Genomic DNA, 18937 nt, shown 5'->3' on the forward strand with positions numbered 1-18937 from the left:
ACAAACAAATCATGAAAAAATATTTGTGTTTAGTTTCTGTGTTGGTGTTGGGTGTCACTTGTTACAAGTAACAAGTAAAACATTTTTAGACAGAAGTGTGATTTAGGTTTTGTATTTAATGGCCTCTTTAAATCCCTGCTGGACATTTGCATATTTTTTTCAGTCAGATACTACAAAATGTGTTTACAACTAAAAGGAAAAATACTTTAATATTCATCAGGCTGTGTCTTACAAGTACAGCTGGTAGACAGAGCCTATTTTGGAAAAATATTTGTATTAGTATTTTATTTTATTATGGATGCAGAGCTGTATTGATGGGCATAAATATGACTATCCCTTTTGAGGAATATATGTCGTATCTGGTAAGAAGAAAGGCACAATTTTGCTGATGTTACTTTAAAATGAATGTATTATTAATTTTTAATGGACTGTCAAGGAAGCTCTTGTTTACAAGGAGACTGTGCAGTATCCGTAATTTTTCTGTTACAGTGATCTAATTCCCATTCAAATCAATGGGAGTTGGCTCATGTCCTAAATGCACATGTAAGTCCCACTGACATAATTTTATTTACATGTCAAGAGGCCAAAGAACTGCAAAATGCACATCTTGCATTAAAGAACATAAACCATGTTAGAGGGACAAGGCAGGAGAGGTAATATCTTCTATTGGACCAACTTCTGTGGGTGAGGGAGAGCCAGGCTTTTCTTCTTACCCGGAGCTCTTCTTCTGGACTGAGAAAGGTACTCTGAGCACCACAGCTAAATACAAGGTGGAACAGATTGTTTAGCATAAGTAATTATACTAACACATTATAAGACACCATTCAAAGTAAAGTAGCCAGTTAACATCTCTATAGTCTTAGGGCAAAAAAAAGGGGCAGTTAGTGGGTTACAGATCGTTGTAATAAGCCATAAATCCAGTGTCTCTGTCAAATTGATGATTATTAGAGTCTAGCAAAGTTATGAATTTACGCTCCAGGCTCGTCTTTTGAAGGTGTTGTGCAGATTTTCTTTGAGGATGAGGACTGAGAGGTCTTTCACCTCTTTCACCAACAGAAGTTGGTTCAATAAAAGATATTACCTCTTCCCACCTTGTCTCTGATATCCTGCGGCCTACACAGCTACAACAACCCTGCAGTTAACAATGTTAAATTAGTATCTGGAGGAGGGGAGGAAAGGCTGCTCTGTGAAACCTGTTGCTTCAGGATATTTGGGAATGCTGCCTTTTTTAGAACTAATGGTCTCACTCTCATAGGCTCCCTCAAATTATTTTTGTTTGTGGATGATGGCAGTGACGGTTTCAGAGGAAAGTTATTATTGCTTTTGGAATAAAGTGATGATCATGGCAAAATGAATCCCAGGAAAGTGTGAAATAGCATTATAAGGTAAATGTGTGATTAGTGGTAATTAACTCTGTTACAATAACTGAATACTATAAAGACTGAGCATTTTTTCTTGCCCTGCTAAGCGGAATAACTCTCAGAAAAGATCTATTCTCACACTTCAACACTATTTTGTGTGAACAGCTGTTACTAATAAAGTTATGGGAAGTTTTTCAATATCCACCTTTTATTTGCTGTTCTAATGTCTATAAAAAGTCTGACTGGCAAAGACCAACAGCAAGAAAACAGTATCCAGACCAAGCGAGGACATGAATTTAGGAAATAAGTTGCTGAATACTGAGAAAGAATGTATGCAATATTCTCAGTGCAGATCACTAAGTGTCCATGCTCTAGGGATTGTATTAAGCACAGTACAAAGAAGTGAGCTTTAATATATCAGGGTCCAGGACTCAATATTTAGTTTCAGAAATAAATACACCTACAGTATCAGAAAAGAACTGAAAATAAATCTTACCGGGGAAATTCCAAGAACAGCATGAATAGTTAAGCCAAGTTAAATCTTAAAAGATTTAACATTAATCTTTAATGTTCTAGGTGCAGATAGTTTCCACAGTAAGTAATGTTATACGGAGATACTGAACTAGAGGGGTAATTGTCTATAGATGTGTCATTTGTAAAGGACTGGTTGCATGGAAGAATCAGACAGTTGAGCTTGCACGTTACCGTTTCAGGGTTTTTTTGTGTGTGTTTGGTAGCCATTCCTCATCTCAGTCTTTTAATAAAGGGAGGTGCCTCCCTCATTCAGATATACAGCATATGTATGTACGTTTGTGTATATGTGTATATTAACTAAACCAGTAAAATATCCTGAAATTATTGAAAACACTAATAGTTCATATCAGTAAAGTGGAACGGCAGAAGATAAAGCAGGCTTTTAGTGTTCCAGCTGCAGTGCAGATCTGTGCTGTTACCCATTCATTCACAGAATCTGTATCCAAGTATAGCTCTGGGCACCGATTGGTTGGATGGTCCTTTTTTAGTTAGGTCACAGTCATGCACCAACTTCCAATGATACATAGCTGAGATTTCATCACCAAACAAAAGGGCATCACATATGACATTATGGCATTTCTGTTTTGTAATCCCATGAAGTATCCCTAACCTTTGAAAATTGAGCTAGAAGCTGCGTGCATACAGACATTTTATTTAGTAATAAAAAAAGTTTACAATTCAAATTAATGTGATCTACTCCAACAGCAATTAGCTATTCCAGAGTGTGCATCAGTAGACTGTTAGTGAACTCAGGTTGCTGAAGCATTCTTCCACCATTCTCATGCCTCACAAGGTGCCCGAGACATACACCAGTCTCTAAATAATTCACAGCCTTTAGTGGCTTAGTGCTATATAAAGTGCAAATTGAGGAGCAGGAGCAGCATGGAAAGTCTCTGTGTGGAATCTTTGCACTGGATGAAAATGTGTATGTGAGTCAGGGGTGGGCAAACCTTTTGGCCCGAAGGCCACATCGGGGTGTGAAACTGTATGGAGGGCCGGGTAGGGAAGGCTGTGCCTCTGCAGACAGCCTGGCCCCCGACCCCTATCCGCCCCCTCCCAGGTCCCGCCCCCTGACTGCCCCCCTCAAAATCCCCGACCTGTCCAATCCCCCTGCTCCTTGTCCCCTAACCGCCCCCCCAGGACCCCACCCCCTGTCTAATGCCCCCCTGTCCCCTGCCTCCCCCCCCCCCCGAACATCCTGTCCTATCCAACCGCCCCCTGCTCCCTGTCCCCTGACTGCCCCCTGGGACACCCTGATCCTTATCCAACCCCTGGCCCCAGCCCCCTTACCATGCTGCTCAGATCAGCATGTCTGGCAGCTGCGCCGCCCAGCCAGAGCTAGACACAGTGCCGCTCTGCCCTGCAGGAGCCTGCAGCCCCGCCGCCCAGAACACTGCTTGCGCGGCGTCATGGGTGCAGGGGAGGAGGGACAGTGTGGGAGTGGCCGGGGCTGTCCTCCCCAGCCGGGAGCTCAGGGGCCAGGCAGGACAGTCCCGTGGGCCGGATGCGGTCCGTGGGCTGTATTTTGCACACCTCTGATGTGAGTTGAGGAAAGTTGCTTTTTTCCCTTCTTCTGTATTCCCATCATAAGAAAAATATTGACGTCTCCAATCTATAATCTTAATAGTAATTGTCTTGCTCCGGAAAGAAATGCCTACAGCCATTCCAACCCACGTTTCTAGGTAAATGGGTGTCAGCCAGGAAGTCAGACAAAAGGTTTCCTAAGTGGTGACTACTAACTTAAAAGGCTAGAAAAACTCAGACACATAAAAAGTGGAAAAGATGCCATAATTCCTTGTGTTTTTAGGAACCTAGCATGCTTGGAAGACTGGGCATCAAATATTGGACAAATATATTTTGCAAATATATTTTACTCTGATACTGGATTTATTAAGCACTTCAGAGTGCCATTTCTGCTATTGATTAGCTAGAAATGCAATGTTACTTGAAGGGAGACGCTTTCTCTCTTTTGCTCCATAACTATAATTAGTTTGATGTTGTTGCCAGTGTGAAAACTGAAAACCAATGTATCTAGTAGTCCAAAAGGATGCTGAAAACTTTTATAAAGGAATAGTCCAGGTATCTTTACAGGATCTTATACCACAAACTGTACTTGCATAATTTGATTGTTACAAATAAATGTTTAATGGACTGTAGTGCAAGTGGGCTGAAATCATACACTTAGGTTTGTAGTGAAAATCTTTTGAAGATGTGTTTCAGGAAGGAACAAGAATTATAACCACAGAGTTCTAAATAAATAGAAAATGACAATAAAACTCAGCTGATCCTTTAGCTTCACTGAGAGAAATCAGTATGGATGCTTAAAATACTTTCCACTTCTACAGCACCCTCATGTGAGGTAGGTTAGTGTTATCTTCTTTTTGCAGACACGGCAACTAAGAACAGGGTTAAGCAACTTGCCCATGGTTGTATTGTGTAAAGAGCCAAGATCTCCTGAGTCCCAGTCCTTTGCTTTAACTGCTCTTGGTCATATTTAGTCTTACAACTTTTTGGTTTTTTTTGGGAGTGTGGTGTGTGTGTAGACAGGACACTGACATGTTAACGCTAATCTTTGCCTAGCAGAAGGCAGTCTCCATGACAAATTAATCCTTGCCCTTTCTGCTGATGTTGCCAAAAGAGGGTGCTAGTTTTGGGGTAGGAGTTGTAATTAGGGGTATCAAGCGATTAAAAAAATTAATCGCGATTAATTGTGCTGTTAATAATAGAATGCCATTTATATAAATATTTTGGATGTTTTCCACATTTTCAACTATATTGATTTCAATTACCGCCCAGAATACAAAGTGTACTGTGCTCACTTTATATTTATTTTTTATTATAAATATTTGCACTGTAAAGATAAAAGAAATAGTATTTTTCAGTTCACTTAATACAAGTACTGTAGTGCAATCTCTTTATCATGAAAGTTGAACTTACAAATATAGAGTTATGTACAAAAAATAACTGCATTAAAAAATAAAAAAATGTAAAACTTTAAAGTCTGTAAGTCTACTCAGTCCTACTTCTTGTTCAGCCAGTCACAAAGAGAAACAAGTTTGTTTACATTTGCAGGAGATAATGCTGCCCCCTTCTTGTTTACAATGTCACCTGAAAGTGAGAATAGGCGTTCCCATGGTATTGTAGCTGACGTTGCAAGATATTTACGTGTAAGATGCGCAAACGATTCATGTTCTTTCATGCTTCAACCACCATTCCAGCGGATATGCATCAATGCTGATGATGGATTCTGCTCGATAATGATCCAAAGCAGTGCAGACCAACGCATGTTCGTTTTCATTATCTGAGTCAGATGTCACCAGCAGAAGGCTGATTTTCCTTTTTGGTGGTTTGGGTTCTGTAGTTTCTGCGTCATAGTGTTGCTCTTTTAGGAACTCTGTAAGCATGCTCCACACCTCATCCCTCTCAGATTTTGGAAGGCACTTCTGATTCTTAAATGTTGGGTCGAGTGCTGTATCTTTCTTTAGAAATCTCACATTGGTACATTCTTTGCGTTTTGTCAGATCTGCAGTGAAAGCGTTCTTAAAACGAACAACATGCTGGGTCATCATCCAAGACTGCTATAACATGAAATATATGGCCAAATGTGAGTAAAACACAGAGCAGGAGTCATGCAATTCTCCCCCAAGGAGTTCAGGCACAAATTTGATTAACACATTCTTTTTTTAATGAGCATCATTAGCATGGAAGCATGTCCTCTGGAATGGTGGCCAAAGCATGAAGGCATACGAATGTTTAGCATATATGGCATGTAAATACCTTGCAATGCCGGCTACAAAAGTGCCATACAAATGTCTGTTCTCACTTTCAGGTGACATTGTAAATAATAAGCGGTCAGCATTATTTCCCGTAAATGTAAACAAACTTTTTTCTCTTAGCGATTGGCTGCACAGGAAGTAGGACTGAGTGGACTTATAGGCTCTAAAGTTTTATATTGTTTGGTTTTTCAATGCAGTTATGTAACAAAAAATCTACATTGGTAGGTTGCACTTTCATGATAAAGAGATTGCATTGCGGTACTTGTATGAGGTGAACTGAAAGATACTATTTCTTTTATCATTTTTACAGTGCAAATATTTGTAATAAAAAAAATTATGATCACTGTACACTTTGTATTCTGTGTTATAGTTGATTATCTATAATTTTCAATATATTTGAAAATGTAGAAAAACATCCAAAATAGTTAATAAATTTCAATTGGCATTCTATTGTTTAACAGTATGATTAAATCTGTGATTAATTGCGATTAATTATTTTAATTGCAATTCATTTTTTTAAGTTAATTGTGTGAGTTAACTGCAGTTAATCGACAGCCCTAGTTATAATGTGTGGGCCTGATCACTGTCAACTAATGAGAGCCACCAACTCCTAAGGTAGGCCACCGAACAGCTGTCTGAATGACTTTTGATTACTGTTTTCCTGGACTATGCTAGAGTCAGTGATTTAGAGACGAATCTCCTTTATCCCAATGCCAGACCATGGAGCCATCAAATCTTGTTAAAAATGAACTTTTGTTTGTTTGATCCAGAAATTGTAGGGCACTGTCATCTTGCAGTGGAAATTGTGCAAAAAATGTTTTAATTAAATTCACTCATGTCTTTTTCATGTTACATTTTTGTGAAGATCACAATGTTTTTTACATAATGAGAAACTGGTCCTAGGGAGCCCTTAAAATCCAAACTGATCAGTACTTTGGGTTATAAAAAGTTTCTTAGAATACATTTAAACCTCTTCCCTGCTACTGAATTGTGGGTGGGATAATGTTTTGGTTTTCCGCTTTTTAAATTTATAACTGAAAGCATACTTCTTCTTTTCTTTTAGGAAGGAAATCTCAAGGAGGAAAAAATTATGCTCTCTTTCCTCATGCTTGCTATTCAGTCCAGTATTGAAATCATAAGTAACATGGAGGACATAATAACATTTACTCTTGTCTGTACAAAGATAGAAATTACCGAGTCTGCTGCTTAACCTGGTTTCGCAGTTCATTCCATAGGAATGAAGAGCAAACAGCTTGAGGGTAGATTTGCCTACCTTTCTTCTTCCCCCTAAGGTGTGCAGCTAATTCTTTGCTGAGAAGTAGGGTTTGTAATGCCACTGTGGTTTGTGAGAGTTACTGGTTTTTGCATGTCAACAAGGAAGAATTATTGAGTCTCAATTGTGTATACTTCGTTAGTTTGTAATTTGGTGAATCTGATCAACTTCACGTGGTATATCTTAGTTAAAACTGATTTCTCAGATGGTTTGTGAGCAGTTTAAACCTGATTTTTTTGCCATTCCGGTTCAGAAATAATACTAGTGAGGAGCATTTTTTTTTAAAAAAAATCTCTGATGTAATTTTTGGTTCTCCCCCTACTTTCTTCTTTTTTGGGGGGAGGGGATTACTTGATCTTATTCATCCCCTGCTTCCTATCTATGAGACAGAACTGTAAATAAGTAGTGGGCAGCATTATCTCTCGTAAATGAAAACAAACTTATTTGTCTTAGCGATTGGCTATCCAAGAAGTAAGACTGAGTGGACTTGTAGGGTCTAAAGTTTTACATTGTTTTGTTTTTGAATGCAGTTATGTAAAATAATAATTCCACAATTGCAAGTTGCACATTCACAATAAAGACATTACACTATAGTACTTATATTAGGTGAATTGAAAAATACTATTTCTTTTGTTTATCTTTTATACAGTGCAAATATTTGTAATCAAAGTAAAAAATAATATAGAGCACTATACACCTTGTGTTCTGTCTTGTAATTGAAATCAATGTATTTGAAAATGTACAAAAACATCCAAAATATGCATAATAAATGTAAATTTGTATTCTATTATTGTTTAACAGTGGAATGAAAACCGCAATTAATTGCGACTGTTTTTTAAAATCTCACGATTAATTGCGATTTTTTTTGAATCATTTGACAGCCCTACTTTGAACCAAAACCAGATAAACAATGTGTTTTGAATTTGCCAACAGCCTAATTTGGCTATATTTCCAACGATAAATGCCAAGCTCTGTAGTATTCGGAAAGGCAGGTAATGATTTACCTTTGAGTAGTTTTGCCCTAAGAAATGTCTATCTTCCTCCGTGTGGAGGCTTTCTCCAAACACTAGTGTTACTGTGAGTTTGGTTATTGTTATAGTAAAGGTTTCATTTAAAAAATCCACTCTAAAATACTGTTTTCAGGTAATCCTTTGACATTTTCTGTATGTATGCAGACATTGTCTTTCGGCCTATGCAATGTACCATATAACAGAGTAGGTGCAGAATTTTAAAATGAAGACATAGTTTTTTATCCTCCATGTTGTTCTCTCCATTCTTTATAGTTATACAGGCTCTGCAGCGAACAGGGTCTAAACGAGGAGGTCTTTTATTCTCTTAATAATTGCTTACGTAGCACTGCAAGTATGTGGTGCTCTACAAAATGTATAAGAAAGTCATGTTCCCTGCAGAGAAGATCTTACAGAGTTGCTGTATGGTTTTACAATTGCCTTTGGTTTAAATTTTAATTGTTTCTATGGTTGAGTAAATGTGTTACTCATTGGAGTAATACACCGCTGGACACCTCAGAAACCCTCTACCACTATGTTTTACATTGACAATTTGGTCTGAGTTGAGGCCACTGGCACAATACATCAGAATAAAGATGGAAGAGATTCCAACCTAAAATGTAGATACATCGGTGTTTTCTATAGGTTTTTGGGTAAAAATTTCACACTGTCAGAGCAGGTCCAATTGATGTTATGGTAAAAATACTAGGGGACGCTGGACTGCAGGATCTTAGCAACTCTGGAAGCCCTTGTGCAGATAACACAGCTGGAGCAGTCACTGGAATTTGTACTGATGGGGAAGAACTTGGTGCAGATTTTATTTTTATTTTTAAACAAACTAAGTTATAAATATTCTCATGATTTCTCTGTCCTGGCACAAGTACAAATATTGTCTCTTATCCTGCAAGCTACTCTAAACCTCATGCACCTGTCTGAAGGCCCACTGTCTTCAATGGGATTCTGTACACACACAGGGTTGGCATAGGGTTACTAGGCATCCAGTTTTTGACTAGAATATCCGGTCGAAAAGGCACCCTGCATGACCGGGCTGCTAAAAGCTGTTTGGCAACGCAGCAGGGCTAAGGCAGGCTCCCTGCCTGCCATGGCTCTGCATGGCTCCTGGAAGTGGCCAGCATGTCCAGAAGCAGCCAGCTCCACAGCTTCTATTGGCTGAGAACCGCAGGCAATGGGAACTACAGGAGTGGCGCCTGCGGCCACAGGCATCACACAAAGTCCCCTGGCCCCTCCACCTAGTGCCAGACATGCCAGCCATTTCCGGGAGCCACCTGAGGTAAGCATCGTCCATATGGAGCTGTACCCCCTCCCACATCCCAACCACCTGCCTCAGCCCTGAGCCCCCTCCAGCACCCCAGAGCTCACACCCCTAGCCAGAGTCCATGCCCCCTCCCACAGTCTGAACTCCTCAGCCCCAGCTCAGAGCCCCCTCCTGCACCCCAAACCGCTCATATCCAACCCCAGCCAGAGCCTTCACCCTCTCCTGGACCCCAATCGGCTGCCCTTGTCCAGTGAAAGAGAGTAAGGGTGGGGTAGAGTGAACGACGGAGGGGACAGAGGGAGGAGGGATGGCATGAGTGGGGGCGGGGCCTCGGAGAAGGGGTAAGGCAGGGGGCGGGGCCAGGGTGTTTGGTTTTGTGCAGTTAGAGAATTGGCAGTGCTAGGTCTGCCTGTGTGAAGCAGTTGGCAGGATCAGGGCCATAAAGAGGAAAATGAGGGCTTGCTTATATAATCTGAATTAATTTTCAGAGTGGATTAGTTAAACCACATTAAATGCCTGTGTAGATGCTCTTTTTCAGAATTAAAGTATTGCATTGATCAGGGCCTATCCATTGTGTATAACGTAAATACCCATTCAGTTATGTCCTATGAAAAATATGAACCCATGTTGCCAGAGATGAAAACTCCATACCCACCGCGCCTCTCACCTCCTCAATGGTTATTAACTGCTTATGTAGCTTGACATGCTGCTAGCTCTTTTCTTCCCTTTCCTCTTTTCAAATCTATCCTATTATTTCCAGTAGTTTTCCCTGCCCTCCATTTCGTTGCTGGAGGCTAACTCTGAAAAACTAGATGACTATAAATATTTTTCTTGACTCTCCTTGGCTGCTTCCAGTAATGGATGTTAGTGGAATCGTCCATTTCTCTCTGTACTATGTTCTTTTCTTCTCTGTAAAAATCAATACATGAGAAGCTGTGGGGAAAAAAATCCATTTAGGTGTTGAGTTTATCCCTCTTCAGCATAACTTATCTCATCAGCACAAAGAACTTTTCCTGCCAAACCACTATTCCCCTGCCTTTTCCAGTCTCCATTTTCTAGCCTGCTTCAAATGTAAGTGGACTGCATAAGCTATGATGATTTGTCTTAGTGGTTTTTTTCCCCTTGCAAAAGAAACTATGTCAAAAAGTTCAAGATGGCCGACCAAGAAAGACAGAAAAAATCCTAAATGCTTGTAATCTGTATCCCCCTTCTACACATGGATAGTGAACTTATTAGTGCCCCCCCTTGAACCCTGCCTTTTGCTTTTTACACCCTTCATTCTAAGATGAAGTACCCTTAAATATTTCCCTGATGAAAATGCAAGGAGGCAGCCTAAAGAGGGATCTTTTTTAAATTATTGTAGGTAGTGCTACAGTGGCTAAATAAAGATTTTCCCTTCTCGCCACTCCCTGTTCTGCCTCAGTTGCCTTATTAAATGAATCCTTCTGTACGTCCTCTTTCTAGAGTCCAAGTTGGTCAGGACCTTTCTCACTTTTTCATGATTTGTATGTAAAATTGAAGAGATCAAGTCCATAGGTAACCTACTTCAAAGCCAGACAGGAAATATTTGATCATTTCCCCTACCATTTCCACTCAAGTAATGGGGAAAGATGAAGATACATCCCTGTAAGCCTTTTTGAAATGGCAGATCTCTCTGACAATTGGTAATACGAATAGAGCACTGTAGACCTCTCAGAATTATCCTGTTCCTTATTTCCATCAGCAAACTAGATAGATTTTTTTCCCCTAGGAAAATAACCATTGCAGTTTGGTTACATGTAGTTATATAGATGTCATCTAGGAGTATTTCTTCTTGTCTTAAGCTAAAATATCTCTGTAACAAGAAACATAATGGGCCTGATTGTGTGTTCATTCAGATACATCACCGTAATTCGTAACTCCATTAAAGTCAATGGAGTTACACTTCGGTAAAAATGCTGTAAATGGCTAAGGCTGCATTCCTGTTGATTTTCTGTTAAAGGACCAGCATCATAGACCACAGGTACCACCATTTTCCAGGCAAAATGATGACACGGGCAGATCTAGGGATCTTGTTTCATTTGCTTTACGCTGTCTGAGCCATTTTAATTTATCAGGAGGTGGGCATGTCTAATCTAGATTGCTAGCGACTTGTCTGTGATCTGCCTAGGTAAACTGTGACTGCCTTAATTCCACTGGCAGATTCCATTCTTGACCCGTGCAGAAATCTACATTAAACCATGGATTTCCTGGATCAACATATCCTCATGCTTGAGCACTACTTCTGTGTGGAAGGGGGACATGCCACCTCTGAATAGGATGGTTGTGATCATTGGAGGGAGGTATGTTGCTCTCAGATAAGGCGGAGTTGATGGTGCTGCTGCTGTCTTTATGGTCTTGTGGCTTATTCTACCTGGATGAGATTGGAAAGAGACCATTGGCTGATCAGCATTAGTTTAGCTAGATTAGCATTATGTTGAACTAGACTCTAGAGGTTGTTTCTCAGTTGATAGTGGCCAAGATTAGTAAGTTGATGTCTGAGTTAAGGGATTTCACAAAAAGGCTGAACTGGTTCAATTTTTGGTTAAATGACTGATTATAGAGATGTTTACTCCTGAAATAGTTCATTGTGCCTACACAAAGCTCTCCCTCCATCCTCTGGATACCTTGGGAGGCCCTAAATGTCTTGCTACTGTCTTATAATTGCGGGTATAGAAGGTCCTCAAAGCAGTGTTCATATAGGAATTTCACTCCGCAGCTGGAGAGCTGCTATAGCAAAATATATGTATGTATAAATAAATAGATCCCTCTCAATTAGTATGTTTTCATATATAAAATAGCAAAAAGATATATGGCACTGGTATTGTATATAAATAATTTTGGCAGTTAGAGTATTTTTTAAGTCTAACAAGCCAAAAGTTGGACGCATGAAATTGCAGAAGGTGCAGTAGCTCAGAACAAGAAAGAAACCAGCAGCCCAGAAGAGAATGCACATTAATTACACTTCAGTAATGTCATAGGGAGCAGAAAATAAAGTTTGCAGGAACTTACCTTGCAAAACTGAAGACTCCAGTGCTGTTCCCGGTTCACCCAGTGCATTGTGGAATTGTGCTGAAAGGATCAGTTTACCTGATGAAACTACAATATCAGTGCTTCCTGTAAACACCAGCTCTCAGTTCAAAACCGTTTCAGTTAGGTTGTAAGACCATCCTTCTCGTTTACAGTGGTGTGAGAGGAGAATCAGGCCCGAAGTCTCTTACAAGCATTCCAGGTGCTTGAATTGTTTCTGTAAATACCCAGGATGAAATCCTGGCCCACAATGAAGTCAGTGGCAAAATTCCCATTGACTTTAATTGGGCCAAGATTTCATCCCAAAAGTCTCTAACATAGAAAAAGCTTTAGTTGCAACTTGCAGAACCCTAGTTGCCAGGTAGGAAATCTGTCTTCTCATCACAGCTTTAATGACTGAATTGTTTCAATAGTACGCTTGCTGCTTCTTTATCTCCTGGCTCACATCCAAGATACATATTCCCAGAAACCTGAGCCCACAAACCTCGGTCTGCAGTGAACAAGTGCTGGGCTACCAAACCTGATTCAGTAAGGAGCCAGGCAAACTAATTTCATTAATAATTAGATGTGAAATAATTTATTTTTAAAAGTAATATCCATTAATTCATTTTTCAAGGACTTTAATATTTTGTAATATAATTCTAAATAAGATGGGAGAAATTCCAGAAGACTGGACGAGGGCAAATATAGTGCCAATCTATAAAAAGGAGAATAAAGACAACCTGGGGAATTACAGACCAGTCAGCTTAACTTCAGTACCCGGAAAGATAATGGAGCAAATAATGATGCAATCAGTTTGTAAACACCTAGAAGATATTAAAGTGATAAATAACAGTCAGCATGGATTTGTCAAGAACAAATTGTGTCAAACCAACCTACTAACTCTCTTTGACAGGGTAACAAGCCTTGTTGATGGGGGGTGGGGGGGTGGTAGCTTTGGTATATCTTGACTTTAGTAAGGTTTTTGATACTGTCTCGCATGACTGTCTCATAAACAAAGTAGGAAATACAACCGAAATAGAGCTACTATAAGGTGGGTGCAGAACTGTTTGGAAAACCATTCCCAGACAGTAGTTATCAGTGGTTCACAGTCAAGCTGGAAGGGCATATTGAGTGGGGTCCTGCAGGGATTGGTCATGGGTCCAGTTCTGTTCAGTATTTTCATCAGTGATTTAGATAATGGCATAGAGAGCACACTTATACAATTTGTGGATGATACCAAACTGGGAGGGGGTGCAAGTGCTTTGCAGGATAGGATTAAAATTCAAAATGATCTGGACAAACTGGAGAAATGGTCCGAAGTAAATAGGATGAAATTCAATAAGGACAAATGCAAAGTACTCCACTTAGGAAGGAACAATCAATTGCACACATACAAAATGGGAAATGACTGCCTAGGAAGGAGTACTGCAGAAAGAGATCTGGGGTTATAGTGGACCACAAGCTAAATATGAGTCAACAGTGTAACGCTGTTGAAAAAAAGCAAACGTCATTCCGGGATGTATCAGCAGGAGTGTTGTAAGCAAGACACAAAAAGTAATTCTTCCACTTTACTCCGCGCTGATAGGGCCTCAACTGGAGTATCGTTTCCCGTTCTGGACACCATGTTTCAGGAACGCTGTGGACAAATTGAAGAAAGTCCAGAGAAGAGCAACAAAAATAATTAAAACATGACCTGTGAGGAAAGATTGGAGGGAAAAGGGGGGGGGGGAAGGGTTTGTTTAGACTGGAGAAGAGAAGTCAGAGGGGGGACACAACAGTTTTCAAGTACATAAAAGGTTGTTGCAAGGAGGAGGGTGAAAAATTGTCGTCCTTAACCTCCAAGGATAGAACAAGAAGCAGACAAAGCAGAGGAAGGAAGAGGAGTACAGTAGAGATGAAATAAAAGACTTGTTAGTCATTGCTGGGAACCTTGATGGGTATCAGTCAAACTGAGCAGAATCAGTTCATTGCGACCTGTTTTTTTTCTCTTCTGGCTGATAGGTATCAAGTACATTTCTCAAGCCTTGCAAAAGGACAGACTTACAATATAAGAAGTCAGATTTTAGTTTTCAAAGCAAATGCCTGCCGGGAACCATCAGAAGAAATACTTTGTCATTATTTTTATTGTTTTGTGAAAGAAATAGGTTAAAATCTGACTTCAGCCAGCAACTGCAGCAAAGTTTAACAGCAGAAGAATCTACGAGGTTCTTAATTAATTCTTGTTTTTTTGGTCCACTTACTCTCCGGAAGGTAATAACATTGGAATACATATATAGCACTTTACATCTTCAGAGTGCTCTGTACCCATTAATTAATCAATCATTTCATCATTCCTTGAAATACATAAGTAATGATTATTATTCCAATAATTGTAGATGGAGAAATGGATTCAGAGAGATGAAAACCAACATTTTAAAAAGTAAGAATATAACATAAGACTGGCCATACTGGGTCAGGCCAGTGCTCTACCTAGACCAGTATCCTGTCTTCTGATAGTGGCCAATGCCAGGTGCCCCAGAGCCAATGGCCAGAACAGGTAATCATCAAGTGATCCATCTCCTGTCGTCTACTCCCAGCTTCTGGCAAACAAAGGCTAAGGATATGCAGAGCATCCTGCCCATCCTGGGTAATAGCCATTGATGGACTTATCCTCCATAAACTTAGTTCTTTTTTGAATGCTGTTATAGTTTTGTCCTTCACAGCATCCCCTGACAAAGAGTTCCCCAGGTTGACTGTGCGTTGTGTGAAGAAGTACTTCCTTTTTTTTTTGTTTTAAACGTGCTGTCTATTAATTACATTTGGTGACCTCGAGTTCTTGTGTTATTTGAAGGACTAAAAAAAGTCAAGATTTATCTATCAGATCCCCTCTCACTTGTCTTCTTTCCAAGATGAACAGTCCCAGTCTTTTTAATCTCTCCTCATATGGAAGCTGTTCCATAGCCCTAAATCATTTTTGTTGCCCTTTTCTGAACCTTTTCTAATTCCAATATATCTTTTTTTGACTTGCACACGGTATTCAAGGTGTGGGCGTACAGAGGTATTATGATATTTTCTGTCTTATCTATCCCTTTCCTAAGTGGAGTATGCTTTTGGGTATCTCAATATTTGAATGTCCAATGGTTGACACCAAGGTCCTCACTTTCAGAAGTACTTATCTCTCATGGAACTTCAGTAGACTTACATGTGCTTAGCACCTCAAAAATCTAGTACTAACTTTCTCATTTTGGGAATCCAAAATGAAAATTTAGCCCTAAGTGGTTTGTCCAAGATCACATGCAGAATTAGTGGCAGAATCCGAATTAGAATTCAGGATTCTGGGTTCCTTGTCTCATTCTCTGTCCAATAGACCTTGCTGATAATACTCTACGTACGTTGGTTAGAGTTGAGGAAGATCTTACTGTAAACTTCCAAGATATTCAAAATACATTATTGGAAAAATGTGACTTCTCCTTTTGTGGAATTGTAGTATAGTAAGATGTGAACTGTGCTTGTAATGAAAAATCTTTCACACCAACTACGTACATAAGAGAAGTGCCAATAAAAGGATAGGTATTTAGAAATGTGGTCACCTTTTTTAGCATATTCAGAGAAGAAGGGGTCCCCAGCTAGCAAGCCAGATCTTTAGTCAGGTTCTTTATTAACTTGATCCTGAGTAAGTAATGTACAATGTAGTATGTTAACATTTTATTGTAACTTGGCCTTAATAAAAAACCTCTCTCTCTCAAAGAAGTAATAGATCACCTTTTATTTCTCTCCCAATCTCAAAAATAACACATCTTTGTTTGCACATCAATGTCAGGATGACAGGCGAGTTAAGAGATTTTTGACATCACTGATCTAGCAGGTTGGGAAAGATGTGATTCTTTTTAGGTTATTTTACATTTAAAATTCCTTTTTAGCATTTAAAAATGTGTTTTGTCTATCCCATGCCAGAGTTAGATTTTGACAACCCTCTATAATTGCCTTACAGCTCTACGGTTGCTCAACACAAATGTGTTCAAACTGGACGTCTACCAGATTGGGGGCCAACCTGTTTGGGCAGGGAAACCCAGAGTGTAAGCTTCTGTGGGGTTGGCCAGAATCTGGACTTCTTAGAGATTTTATTTATTTCTTTTTCTACAACCATAACTGCTTTCTCTCTTGCACCTTGCTCACATAACTATGACTGTCTGTTTGGGACAGAGGAACTTGATGGTGACCTGCAAAGGAGAGGAAAAGTAAATGGGGTTGTGCTTTGTTTTGGTTCTGCTTTTGCTTCTTTGTGATGCATTAATAAAGTGTTCTTTTTAATTAATTAATTTATTTCACATTGTTTTCTCTAGCAGATTCTGCAGACAACTGAAGAACAATTAGGTTTATGATACCTGATTGAGAGTTTTCATTTTGATCGTTTAAAATTCTTTGACTTTTATTTGTTTTTGTTAACCCCTGTGTAATTCAAACATCTGAATAAACAGTTGGAGGAAACATTTTTTTGTTCAAGTTTCAACATTTTCCTGCTTTTCAGTTAATGGCTGCAAAGATTGTCAGTCCACAACCATGAGTCCTCCAAGGGGATCCACCAACAAAACAGGAAAGACAAGTAGATGTTCCTGATATGTTTAAAAAGTCAAGCAGGAAAAAATGCAAACAAATCTTTGAGACTTTATTTTGTATCAGAAAGAAGCAAACAAGGCCAAAAGACAACTTCCTGCACCCATTCATGTCACCCTTAAATTAATGTTGATTAGCCAATACATATTGCCATATGATGAGCTGTTGAGTGCTTAGTGATAGGTTTGAACTAGATCTTCCAAATGGCAGTTCTAAGTCTACCAAGTTGATGTACTGTTATTACTTTTCTTTGTGAATTATTATTTAATCCATGCCCAAAGTGGGTAGGTGACAATAACTTGGTTTATAGGCTCTTTTTCATATGTTTTTCAAAATGTTTTAGAGAGGGTTTAGGTAATCAACTAAACAGAAGAAGAAGGTTTTAAGGTTATAAAGAGAAGGCATGACGGTCTCAGAAGGAGATTAGGAGGGGTTCAGATTGCTGGAGCAGTACAAGTTTAAGAAAATACCCTACCATTCATGGGGGGTGTTAGAGCTTATTCCTTCACTCTCCCACTTTCCTAGTCGTGAGGATGGGGAATACTCATTTTGTCTCTCAGTTGCACACACAAAATGGTGAAAGAGCAATCGGAGGTGTGTTGTAAGTAGTTCTTACGTTGTAAACTATTTGGGGCAGGGACTAACTCTTCCTATGAGGTTATGCAGCACCTTGAACAAAGGGATTCTTATCTTGGTTGGGGCCTCCTATAATGAAAATATTAAATAATTTTAATAAGCAAAGTAGTTATGAAGTAATTTATTAACTAAAAGAGGAAGAACTAAAACTGGGATCTGTGAAATCCCAGAGACGGTTTAGATCTAGAATTGCAGATGGATGCATTTTGAACCAGTTCAAGTCAAATTAATCCATTTCTAAAATGCTACCATGACACAGGACATGAACTCTGCACTTACTGCAAACTCTGGAGGCCTTCTGCAAAGGGAATGTTTGTTGCACATTTAATTATTTTGGTCTGTTTTTTGTGTACGTGCAACAGCAGCCCATCGCTTTTTCAGTGCACACTGCTTTGTGGTCAACTGTTACTGACATGTCTGTTTACCAGCATGCCCTCTCCTCCTTTGGTGTCAAGTCCAGAATGACCCATCCTCCATTTAACAGCTTGTTCCTGGATTCAAGTGTATCAGCAACTGTACGTTAGAAACCCCACAACATACCTCATGTTGCTGCTTGGAGATGTGCTGAGACCTGGTTCTGATCTTGTGGCCAGCCACTGTAATAAAGGTCCCACTTCCAACATAAAAGAGAATACATTCCACAGCTCACAATGAACCCAAATATTCCCTCCCCTCCCCCATGGGCTACCATCTAGATGTGTACAGCAACACGTTCTCAGGCATGAGACTCCAAATAAGAACAACAGGCATCTCTAACAATATTCTCCTGGCTGTTTCTGTTTTCTGTGGAACAGCATGGTGGTGGCTCGAATGACTGAGCAGTGTCTGCATGTCAGCCTCCTACCTATCTTTAAGGGTTTCTCCCTTGATCTCACAAATATTGTTCAGAATACAACATGCTGCTATAATGGTCAGCACATTTTTCTGCTCCTTCCAAATTCCATAAACAGTGCCACTTTCATTTCAAACAGCCAAGTGCACACTCGACTACTATTCAGCAGCTGCTGAGTTAGTAGTTTAAAAAGGTCCTTCCTTCTGTCCAAGGGGCCTGTGAATGGGCAGGGGATAAGCCAGGTCTCTCAAAATAATGGGAGAAACCTCAACATCATAATGTCCACAGTGTTCGTGGAGCTGGATAGTCCTTTCTCCATTAATGCAAACACAGTAGGGTTCCGAAAGAGCCTATCATGATGCACCCTTCCTGACCAATCTGTTTATGATTGTAAACCCAACATGGAGGTCAACCAGCTTTTGGACACCCTGGAGCACCTTTCTGTTTATAAATTCTGCACCCTGGTGGTGGGGCAAATGATAGGCACATGGGTTCCATCAATTGCCCCAATAGTTTGGAAACCCCACGCTTGCAAAGTCAAAAATAATTTCCTTGAACGTTACCCAGCTTTATAATCTGGTGCAACAGTACCTTTTCTATGGCATGACACACTGGCATG

At 39.7% G+C, this 18937-nt stretch overlaps 1 protein-coding gene across 1 annotated transcript in view; it reads left to right on the plus strand.

Annotated features, from left to right (window-relative positions):
• The window catches only part of LOC142072183 (guanine nucleotide-binding protein G(q) subunit alpha), a 243977-nt gene that overhangs the window by 6538 nt on the left and 218502 nt on the right, over window positions 1-18937 (plus strand). The gene's annotated exons all lie outside the window — the stretch shown is intronic.

Source organism: Caretta caretta, chromosome 5, assembly GCF_965140235.1.
Source record: "Caretta caretta isolate rCarCar2 chromosome 5, rCarCar1.hap1, whole genome shotgun sequence".
Lineage (NCBI taxonomy): Eukaryota > Metazoa > Chordata > Testudines > Cheloniidae > Caretta > Caretta caretta.